This window comes from Equus caballus, chromosome 15 (genome assembly GCF_041296265.1).
Source record: "Equus caballus isolate H_3958 breed thoroughbred chromosome 15, TB-T2T, whole genome shotgun sequence".
In the NCBI taxonomy this organism is placed as follows: domain Eukaryota; kingdom Metazoa; phylum Chordata; class Mammalia; order Perissodactyla; family Equidae; genus Equus; species Equus caballus.
The window spans coordinates 75,837,857-75,848,850 of record NC_091698.1 but is presented as its reverse complement, the minus strand read 5'-3'; the positions used below and the strand labels follow the sequence as shown (position 1 = coordinate 75,848,850).

Here is a 10,994-nt window from a genome sequence, read left to right as displayed (position 1 = left end):
TTTCTCCAGCTCCAGGGATTTGTTTGGTTTTGTGCCATTTTATCTCAAGTTTTATTCCTTCCATCTGATTCAAATATTTTGTTACCGACTCATAGTTCTTCTTAAGAAAAAGAAAAAAAAGATAGAAAAGAAGAAGCAAAACAGCACCTCTTTTAAAACAGGAAATCGCTCTGGTTTGAATTTCCTGTCGGAATTTGGGCAGGTTGGTTGGCAACTGGTGATCTGGACACATGTCAGATTTCAGGGTAAGTTTCACAGAGCTTTATTGCCTCCCTCTGGACCCCTGTCAGAGAACAACAAGACGTGAGGCTTAGCTTAATAAGCACGCTGGCGTTAGTCAGCTGCTCTGCCAGTGCACGTCGTGAGTGCTCTATCTTTCTCATCTTAGAGCTTTTTACTCCATCCGCTTGGTGGGAGAGGGACTCTGCATCATCGGCAGCATTTTACAGGTGGGTGAAACAGGGTTTAGGGGGAAAGAGCCTGACATCACTGCAGAGTCCCCCCGACTATGGCAGCCACTGCCTTTTCTGTTGCTGTCTTAATAGGCTTTGTATTTTAAAAGACTTCTAGATCTACAGAAAAGCTACAAAGGTAGTGCAGAGAGTTGCTGTCTACCCCACACCCAGTTTCCCCAATTATTAGCATCTTACATTACTATGGTGCATTTTTCACCCTAATGACCCAATATTGATATGTTATTATTATCTAAAGTTTACTAGAATTTCCTTTGTTGTAACCTAAGGTCCTTTTTCTATGCCAGGATATGTCATCCTGGGTCCCACATTACATTTAGCTGTCGTGTCTCCTCTCCTTAGACTCCTCTTCCACTGTTTTTGTGTTGGTTGTGTGTGTGTATATGTGTGTGTGTACTAGGTTGTGAAGTAATACGTAGGTCATGGCCTCTGAAACTGAAAGCCACTGGTGTAGAGCAAATTATAGGTAGTCACTCCTTTAAGCCTCATAATCATTGAAAGGAGACTGTGAAGGAACATGACAAATATTAGAAGTATTTCTGATGCCAGTTTGTTACAGTCAAAAAAAAAAAAAAATGAAGAGGAGATAGTTATATTCACAGAAAATTGAACAGCAAACAGAAGGTATCCTAGAGATGGAGAGAATTCGGGCCTAAACACCATTTGGGTCTATAGGGACCCGTAGTGTTTTCAAAGGAGACGCTAATGTGTTTCTGCTAGTGATGTTCGTTTCTTTCAGGAGTGCTGTTTGTCCTAAGTGACTCATAGCAGCCACTTTTACTGATTTTTTTGAAGTGTCAGATGTGGTGAGTTGCCTGGGTCTAGAAAGAGTTTGGTACATAGGTTTGGGCTTCACTGGCTGTTTCCCATGGGAAAGTCAGTTGATTAGATTAAAGATGAAAGCCTGTCCGGGTCAGCTGTTTTAGGCCATACACAGATGGAAGGAAGCAGGGGAGGTGGGGCATGTACATTTGTCATAATCCTCAGTCCAGATAATTTCATATGGATATCCCGCCTTTTCGTTGGTGGAGGATAGGGAGTGGTAAGGTCGAAGGTGATGAGAAATCTTACATTATTTGTTAGTGCTGACAGTGTAACCCCCATCCCAACAAATTACTGCACTTAGAGTGTCCTTATAGGCTTTGGAAAGGTGGCAGGAGGGAGAGAGAGAGAAAGAGAGGAGAATGGATTCAGTGTTTCTGGCTACCTGGGAAAGAAATCTCCATGGGGCGGACAAATAGGATTTGCCTGGGGTAACTCATCTTTTATGTTTCAAGCAAACGTGAACAGAATCCATACACTTAGTGGTGGCAAATAAATAGGATATAAGTGCATATTTTAATTTTAAAAAATTAATTTCCTGACCTTAGAGTCGATTGTTGGAAGGAATTTTCAGACTTCCTTCTCCTTACCTCCAGGTAGGCAACTCTGTCACAACGAGCTGTCCACGTTTTACTCAGTCAGAAGTGATTTTTGTTTTCACTTCCTAGGTCTTTTTACACTTTAGCAATTAAAATGAAGTGAGGAAACTATAGATAACATGGATCAATTACTTGGAAAAATTAAAACTGGACAATGATCATTCGATATAGTAGCAGTTGCTTGATTAAACATTGACTGACGAGTTTATGGCTTATTCAATTCATTTATATTTGTTTCCTCTGCTTTTCCCCTCAGCTTTGGACTATTTCATGGAGTTATGAAAATAGAGAGGAAAACAAAATAAAACAGAAGTGAATTCATTCTACTCCTTGCCAAGTGATCTGGTAGTTTTAGAGTAAGTAGCAGAATTGGAAAGGTAAAATAATGCATCTAGACTAATTTGTTCTCTTTCATTAAAATTATGAAGAGAAAGTCATTTCTAAGTTTGGGATATTTACCACCTCCTCCTCCAAATGAGAATGAACACACACACACACACACACACACACACACACACCCTCAAATCTCCAGCTGGGGCAGACTTTGCCCTACCCTCCCAGCACCTCCTTGGCTTTTCATATTTACTTTCCATCATTAAAGATACATTTGCTGTTTCCAATCTGCTTAGGCTTGGTGTTTCTGTCAGGAAAGTAAATGGCAAAAGACCACATGACTGCCGAGGGCAAACACTGCTGAAGGCCGCAGCTGTGGCTTGAGTGGCCTGGTCGGAAAGACAAGGCAGTGTGTGGACGGGAGGTTAGAGATGGGCTAAGGGGAAAAAGGCTCTGCTCCTTCCCCTCTGCCTCTGTTTAGGTCCTCCGGGAAGCAGACACCAAGACGGAATTAGAAATGCAAGACGTTTCTTGAGGGATATGCTTGAAGGATAAATGGGAGAGGCAGCGGGAGCTGGTGGGGAGAGTCTCAGATCATGATGCAAGTCTGACATCCGTGAAGGGAGAGCCAGAGGGAAGCAGAATTAGGTAGGTAGAGCTTCGGATTTCAGGGCAGCTCTGAGAAAGCCTTGGCTCAGCTGACGGGGATCCCCAAAGCAACAATTCCTAGTAGAGAAATTTCTCCATTGGGCAGGAATGTCTAGCTCTAGTACGCCCCCCACCCCATGCCCAGGCGTTGGCTAGGAGCAGCTCTGGAAAAGAATGGCCTTGGTGTGAATGCTGCAGCGGATTCCAAAGCCCGAAGCAGACCGGGAGATAAGTACACTTCTCACTAAAGATTCACTCTTAAGGGAGAACTGAGCAGTGCCTTCCTGCCGCGACCACACCCATGAATCACATTATTATCAGAGCTCAAAAAAGACAAGAACCAGTGAATTCCATCTCAAATAACTGGTCGCTCTGTTATTGTTTTTCCTCACACCATAGACGATTACAGAAACCACATAACTGAGGTACAGAGCTATGAGTTTTTCTTTTATCTTCTAAAAACCTAAGACGCCTTGCAAAAGTTAGCTTGATTCAGTTCAGTTTCTTCCAGCTACCACATGTGGTCCAAAAACTATCTCGAACAATTTGCAGCATTCTGACTCAACTTGTCATAGCGGAAGCCTCTTGGCAGAAATGAGACCTATCTCATCTTGCAGATCTGTACGGAAAGGGAAATTGATTCACTGATGTTTTCAATCTTTTTTCTTTTCGTGGTGTTGCTGTTTAGTGTTGGAGGGTGCTGACTTTTTTATGATTCAGAAGCATAAATTCTTTCCTAAAGTGAAGGGTTAATTTTCAGAATGGAAGGAAGTTAGCCTCTTCTTGTTCTACACTTTAAATGTGAGAAATGATTACACAGAAGCAGTTGTTCCGAAATCTTACAATGAGGGAGGAAGACAGGAGCATTCTTGATCTGTAAACCAAAAGGTAACTTCTGAACACCACTCTGTAGGTAAATTCAGCTTTGTAGGGAGCTTTTCAAAATCATTAGGCCACTAAAGTTCAATTTAGCTTATTATGCAAATCATCGGCTCATTTACTTTGACCAACATGTGCACAGCTCCTCCTCACTTTCTGCAGCTCTGGGGCCAGAGAATAAAATCATCTCCAGGTGACAGGTAATTGGAGCCTGACAAGTCAAAGGCTCAGAGGGGCACAAAATTCCACCTTTGGATTAATTGGCCTCTCCCAACTCTTCCAGATACAAATTCCAGAGATATTCCACAGTTGACTTCTCGGGCTATAGCACCCAAGGGATGTATGTGATCCAGTTGATGCAAGGAAGGTGGCCAAGCTTAAGTGGAGAAGGGATGGTGGAAGTGGGTGTTGGTGAAAGTGGAAACCTTTGCTGAGAATCTGTTCTATATGTTTAGCCTCCTGCTGCCCCTCTAAACTGAGCTACCTGGGAAAATCCTATCAATTGAAAAGCAAGGGGAGACTGGATTTGCTTAATTTATTTCAAACCCACTGCTTGACTTCTCATAAGCTGTTTTCATTTCTTTAAGATCAAGATCTGTGCTCCTGTCCTTTGCTTGCTACTGATTTCATTTGTAATGACAGCATGGTTGAAACCAATGGTTTGCAAAATTATTCTTAGCAGTGGAGCTCTTGCTTCAAAAGAAATATAAAATAAAACAAGGTCTAGAGCTCTGCCTGGCCAGCTTCTCCTGTAGGCACTTCCTCAAACCCCGAGACTATGGGACTTAGTTTGAAAGTTACTGTTAAAGTGGGAAAAGGTTTTGAGTAGGAGTTTAGGTCTGGAGCACAGACAATTCTAGTTTGAGTCCAGTTATTATTTTGTTTTTGTAACCTTAAGTAAATAGCAACAACAACAATAGCAATAATGGTAGTCATGTAGTGATGTATAGATGCTTATTATTATAACTAGAAAGGTTCGTTATTATAATTAGTAATAATAATTATAAAGATCATTTACAGGGCATGTGCCAAGCACTGAGCAAAATTACTTAACATGCACTATTTCCTTTAAATACAACAAACCTGGGACGTTTAGATGGAGTTACTAGGATTAGAGAGGTTAAGTCAATTGCCCAAAGCCACACAGCAAGCAGTGGGCAGAGAGGGGACATGAACCCAGGAGTGTCTAACTCCAGAGCAAGCGCTCCAACCCCATGCATGTGCAGCCTTACAGGCTTGGGGGCCTAATGTGTAAACTACAGAGATTGCATCAAATCATCACTAAGGGTTTTGGGGTTTTTGTTTTTTTAAACTCTGTTATTTTCTTGACAGATGTGTGTTGAACTCTGAAAAGAACAGAATTGCAGCCTCTACCTATTCCGAAGATCATCTAATAGAACGCTACCCGGCTTCTCACCCCTCTTTATAAAATGATGACATACTTCACCCTCTGTTAGAAAGCTCCCCTGGTGTAAATCATTAAACTCACTATAATTCTACCCAGTTTACAAATTTTAACTGGCGTCACCAGTGAATTTACTCTCTCTCCTAAACGCTCCTCCTCATCTCCTTTTGCAGAGTATTTGGCATTTTAGGGACCTAACAGAAAGTCAGTAGATTATTATTCACTTAATATTAGCTCAATGCAAAGAGAGTGTGGTGCTTTGGTTATTTTCCTGGCTTTGTCAGCTGAAAGGCTCCAGATGACATCCCTGCAGCAATGAACAGAACCCATGGCTAGATCTTGGTTTCTAAATACCTTTCTCTACCCAAATGAGCACATGGCTGTATTTATGACTTTGACAAGTGCTGTCCACTCCTGAGTGTGTGGGAGAGGCACTGTGATCAAGCGGACAGAAGGTCCTGGGCATGGAGTTAGCGGTCTGGTTTCATGACTCACCAGCCCAGTGAACATGAGCAAGTCAGATTATTTATGAGGGGTGGTCAGTATTTTTTATTGCGAAATAAGAGGCTTGGACTTGCTTCTTGCAATCCCTTCTCTACTCCGTAGCCAGAGCAATCTTTTTGAAAGGTGAATTTGATCATATCGCTTCCACCTATTGACCGGCTCCGCATTGCTCCCAGGAGAAAGCCCACCCTCTGTAACATGATATAAAATGGTCCCTGCTCATCATTTTTGAGCAGCATTCTGCTCTTGATCCGCTCCCACCATATATTCCTTAGGCTGTGTGATGCAAACTTATGGGCTAACCCGAGGCTCCTTTTTGTGTTGCGCTTTCTCACCTCCGCATCTTTGCTCATGCTATTCCTTAGAAAGGGTAGTTTTTCCTCCTCCTCTTCCTTTCGCCTATCTACCTCTCTCTTACCTGTCATTTCCTCCAGAATGCTTTCCTCAAGCCCACAGACTAAATTAAATGCTTCCTCTGTGTGTCTCTTTAGCCTGTGCACTGTGTTGTAATTTCCTGTACTTCCTGGTCTGTCCCACTAGTCTCTGAGCAGTTGGAAACTCTCCCTTAGTCAGTGCCATATCCCTAGGGCCTAACACAAGCCTAGCACTGGTAATGGACTCAAATATTTGTTAAATGAATTAAAGATCATTCTCTCTTTTTTGAACCTCAGCTTCCTCATCCTTTATGTGAAAATAATATGTATCTCATCATAGGCGATGAGGATTGCCTAAGGCAGGACTTGAAAAAACACTTTGCTAATAGGAGTCATTGTACCTGTGTAAGATGGGATGGAAGACTTGTCTTCTTTCTGGTACGCGCACAATTTCCTCTAAACCAGCGTTGGCAAACTGTGATCCATAGGTCAGCTCCAATCCACATCCTGTTTCTGTATTACCCACGAGTTAAGAATGGTTTTTAAATTTTTAAGTGATTACATAAAATCAAAAGAAGAATGTGTCATGACGTGGGGAAATTGTATGAAATGCAAATTTCAAGGTCCATGAATAGGTTTCTTGAGACAAAGCCATGCTCATCTGCTATGTGCCATGGCTGTGTTTGCGTTGCAACGGCAGAGCTGAGTAGCTATGGCGGAGATCTTATGGCCCACAAAGCCTAAGATATTTACCCTCTGGCCTTTAATAGATCGCATTTGCCAACTCCTACCTTAAACCCCAAACTTCTTCTCTCTCCTCACTCCCAACCTCTGCTTTGAGCTTGGGTTCCAATTTGATGTCTTAGCCTTGGAGACATTTGATATTTCCTCAAGAATCTAGAGAGAAAGAGTTATTTCTTATTTATCCTGAAAAAAATGTTTGAGTATCTAAGCAGAACACAGCTGGGTGTTTCCCCAGAGATATTTCATATTTGGGCATGTATAATGTGGTAAATTTAGGAAGAAAATTACTGAGTTCCCCTGCAAACGATCTCATTACTCAGGTTACTTGTTAAAGGAAGGGCTCCTTCTGTTTTTTTTTCTGATTAATATCTGAGTTTGAAATTTGTTGACATGCGTATTTTTTTCTTGGCATGGGGCTTCCTTTTTGTTTCATCTTTTAAGAGAAATTCATGGACAGAAACTGTAAGCTAAAGCAGTTCCCACTTTAAGAATGAGGGGCTGGGGGCATTACAATTAGAGTAGATTCGGTGACATGGTTGGAAGCGATGGGAGAGAGAAAGGAGAGAAAGAGACAGAAAGAAGGAAAGGAGAGAGAGAGGTGAGAGAGAGAGAGAGAAAGGAGAGGTGGAGAACGCAGCTAAGAAGAGCAATGGTTATCTAATGAGAAGGCAGGCAAGCTAGAAATCCTATTTAGGAAGCTGGGAGCCCAGGGAGATTAAAGGACAGTACCTCAGGAGTCAGCCTGGCTCTGTGAGGGAGAGGCCCAAGGACATTTTTGTGGTACTTAGATGGTTTCCTGCAGAATCTCTGTAACTGGCATCTGAGTCTCTCCTGTTCTGTCTCCCAGGTCTGTGTGGTATAGCTGTGGTTGTACGTGAAAGAGAAAACTTAAAATATCCTGTTTCACAGAAGAACATGGCGTATCACCTTCCAGACAAGAATCCAGTGACTGCCTGGACTCCCAGCTGCATTCCTGAACTTGTCTAAGGGTGTCGTAAACACGTTGATGGGATCCAAAGATGCACAAAGAGAAGCTACAACGTTATGAAAAATTGTTGACATCTTGGTTGCTCCATACAACATCATACCATGCTTTGTGAGAAAACAATTATTTTGACAATGTTAGAGACTGGTCTAACCACCAAACCCACCAACTCCTTCCCTCTATGCCTTCTAAAATTGCTCCAACAAAGTGAAAAAAAATACCCAACTAACACAATATTCCAGGATGGTGGAAAATCAAATACTAAAGGGTAGAGGGGATGCTATAAAGTACATATGTGAGCTTTCAGTTTGATCGAGCTTATAACACATGCTGTGTGTATAAATTCACGATTTGAACCTATAAACCGGAGATCTGGCATTCTGAGTTGGTTCTGGGAAATTGCATAGACTTATGTGAGCCAATGCCTGCTACCAAGTATTTTTTTTTCTTAACTCTTTAATTTGAGGGTTTTTACTTGATTTTGAGGATTATCTTAAACTTCCTTGGATAATTCTATTATCATTCCTCCATTTCTTTTCGCAATGCTTTTCAAGGAAAGTTTAAGTTATATCAACTAGAAACATGTTGCTTCGGTTTGATCTGTGCTTGGTATTTCTCTTTAGACAGATGTGGCAAAGTTTTGGTGCTTATAAATATTTTCCTTTTAGGGGAAGGGATTGGATTTATGGTGCAGAATTCCATCAATCTATATTAGGACAAAGTATCTGGGAGATGCTATGTAGTGTACCTGTTCACTGGAAGAATTTCTTTATGTTTATGTGCCCAATTAGATGTAATTTGTAATAAAATGGGCTTCTTCCAGAAATCAGATTTCCAGAACCCATTTTTTCCCTCCTAAGCTAAGCAGTGTGTACTTGACAGATTATTAATCAGAAATTTGTAGATGTTTCTTTTTTTTCCCTCTTAAAGTAGGATGGGCAACAATTTTTCTATCAAGAACCATAAGACCATAGAGGAAATATTAAATAAGACCTCAAAAAAAATAATAAAAAACCTAGAAAGCAGTTATCAATGTATTTTTTTTAATTAAAAAAATACAAAAATGTACAAAAAATAACAATCACTCATATTTTCACTTCCCAGTTTAGGTATTTATCATCTTAATATATTCATATACCTAAAAAAATCGTGTTATTTTTGTAAAAAAAAGGATCTCGTTATAAATAATTCAAAAATAGAGATAAGTATAAAGATGAAGATGAAATAATTCATCCCAAATACTACGATCTCCCCCAAAAAATCATTGTTAACATTAGAGAAATGTCATTTTAGAGTCTATCCTTTTATGCATACAGATCAACCAGAAATATTTATTAAGATGAAATCTTATTACAGAAGATACTTTAATGAAAAAAGTATAATTTTACTTGAATTTAATAGAAGAAAAACTGAAGGAGTTGTTGAACTTCAAATGAATGTTTCTGTAGACAAGACGGATTATTTCCTAAAACTTCCCTCTCAGATTGAGAAAGGAAATTTAAAACAACAATGATCAGAATAATTTTTAAGCTACATATTTCAATCTTAGCATTATCAAACTTTCTCCCATTGCTTCCCAAATTTTGTTCATATTTTTATATTGTCTAGAAATATGATGTCTGCACTTTTTTGGTAACTATAATTCTCTTTTCAATTAGTTCAGTATTTAGCTCGAGAGTTAAATGGATTTAATGCTTATCAGATTCTTAAAAATCTGGACATTTTTGGGGCTGGCCCTGTGGCCAAGTGTTTAAGTTCATGCGCTCCGCTGCAGGCAGCCCAGTGTTTCGTTGGTTCAAATCCTGGGTGCGGACATGGCACTGCTCATCAAACCACGCTGAGGCAGCGTCCCACATGCCACAGCTGGAAGGACCCACAACGAAGAATATACAACTATGTACCGGGGTACCGGGGGGCTTTGGGGAGAAAAAGGAAAAAATAAAATCTTTATAAAAAAAATCTGGACATTTTTATTTTATGCTCTTTATTTTGATTTGTACTTTAATACTTTTTCCCCAAGAAATGCTTATGAATGTTGTATTCCCTGAATTCTGTCATGTTTGAGGAAGTGTACCCATCGCCCTTCTAGTCAAACAGCATCTTGGCTGGGTACCGTGTTCTTGGATCACACTTTCTTTTCTTCAGAACGTTGTGACTATTACTCCATTGTCATTAGCATTTACTATTGCTGTGAAGTGGTCTGATTTTTCCCAATGTACATGATTTACTTTTCGGGCTGGTCACTCAAAGGATTATTTCTTTGTCCTTGAATTTTAGTGATGTAACTGAGCCACGCTCAGTGTCGAGTGGTCTGTGTGAAACTTTTCTGGAAAATAGAGAACTCCTTCAAGCTACAGATTCAGGGCTTTTTTCCCCTTACTTTCAGAGAATTTTTCTGACCTCATATATTTGGCTTCATTTTCTGTTTATTTGTTGGGTTTGCCCCTTCAAGCATACCAATTATCCTCACATTGGATCTTATTTCTCTGTCTTCCATATCAGTCCATCTCTAAATGTTTTGATTTCTCTTTTTTAAATCTATTCATCATGATTAGCTCATCTTTCTTCCATGTCAGTAATTTGATTTACAGCAATAACTACTGTGTTTCTTACTGTATCTAAATTATTTATCATTCCTTAATGCTGCTGTTTGGAGCCTCTATTTCTTTCCCTGGGCCTGCAGTCACTTTTTCCATCTTGGTTAGATTGTTCTTATTATCAGGCCTTTGATTCCTTGTTTTATTTGGACCACATACTTATTAAATTATTCCATATTGTGAAGCAATTTTCCTTCTGATCCTTAACGTTTTCTTATTATTTAGTTCTTTGTCTTTCCTTTACTTTCTTCCTTCTTTACCATACAGTATTTATATAATTGCCATGCCATTTCTTTTTATCTTGTTCATGTTTGGGTGGTTTCATCCAGACATTCTCTTTGCTCCAATGCCCTGAGGATTACTTCTGGTTTTCTTTTCACATTGTTTGTAACCATTTGTTTACTCCTCCCAGCTGTAGGCTGATGGCTGAGTGTCCCTGTGCTCTACATACTCTTCTGTAACCCAAGAGGATGACGATAGAAGGAGATAGTCCAGCTGGGATAGTTCCAGTCTTTGTTAGATAACCTAGGCCCTGCTCATTGTTTCAAGATTTTGTTAATGGTCCTTTGTCAAGGTCTATTTGTGCTCCTTTCCTGTGAGAATGTAGCCTTGGTCCTTGAACTGAACAGCC

At 40.1% G+C, this 10,994-nt stretch overlaps 1 long non-coding RNA gene across 2 annotated transcripts; it reads left to right on the top strand.

Annotated features, from left to right (window-relative positions):
- Positions 1-251: 251 nt before the first annotated feature.
- LOC102149301 (uncharacterized) lies at positions 252-9,718 on the top strand. 2 transcript variants are annotated; one of them, XR_011426484.1, is made up of 3 exons: positions 252-449; positions 2,151-2,250; positions 7,629-9,718. It is a non-coding gene; the product is annotated as an uncharacterized lncRNA (long non-coding RNA). The 2 variants fall into 2 exon arrangements; XR_001378486.3 differs by lacking the exon at positions 7,629-9,718 and adding an exon at positions 5,087-5,253.
- The last annotated feature ends 1,276 nt before the right edge of the window (positions 9,719-10,994 follow it).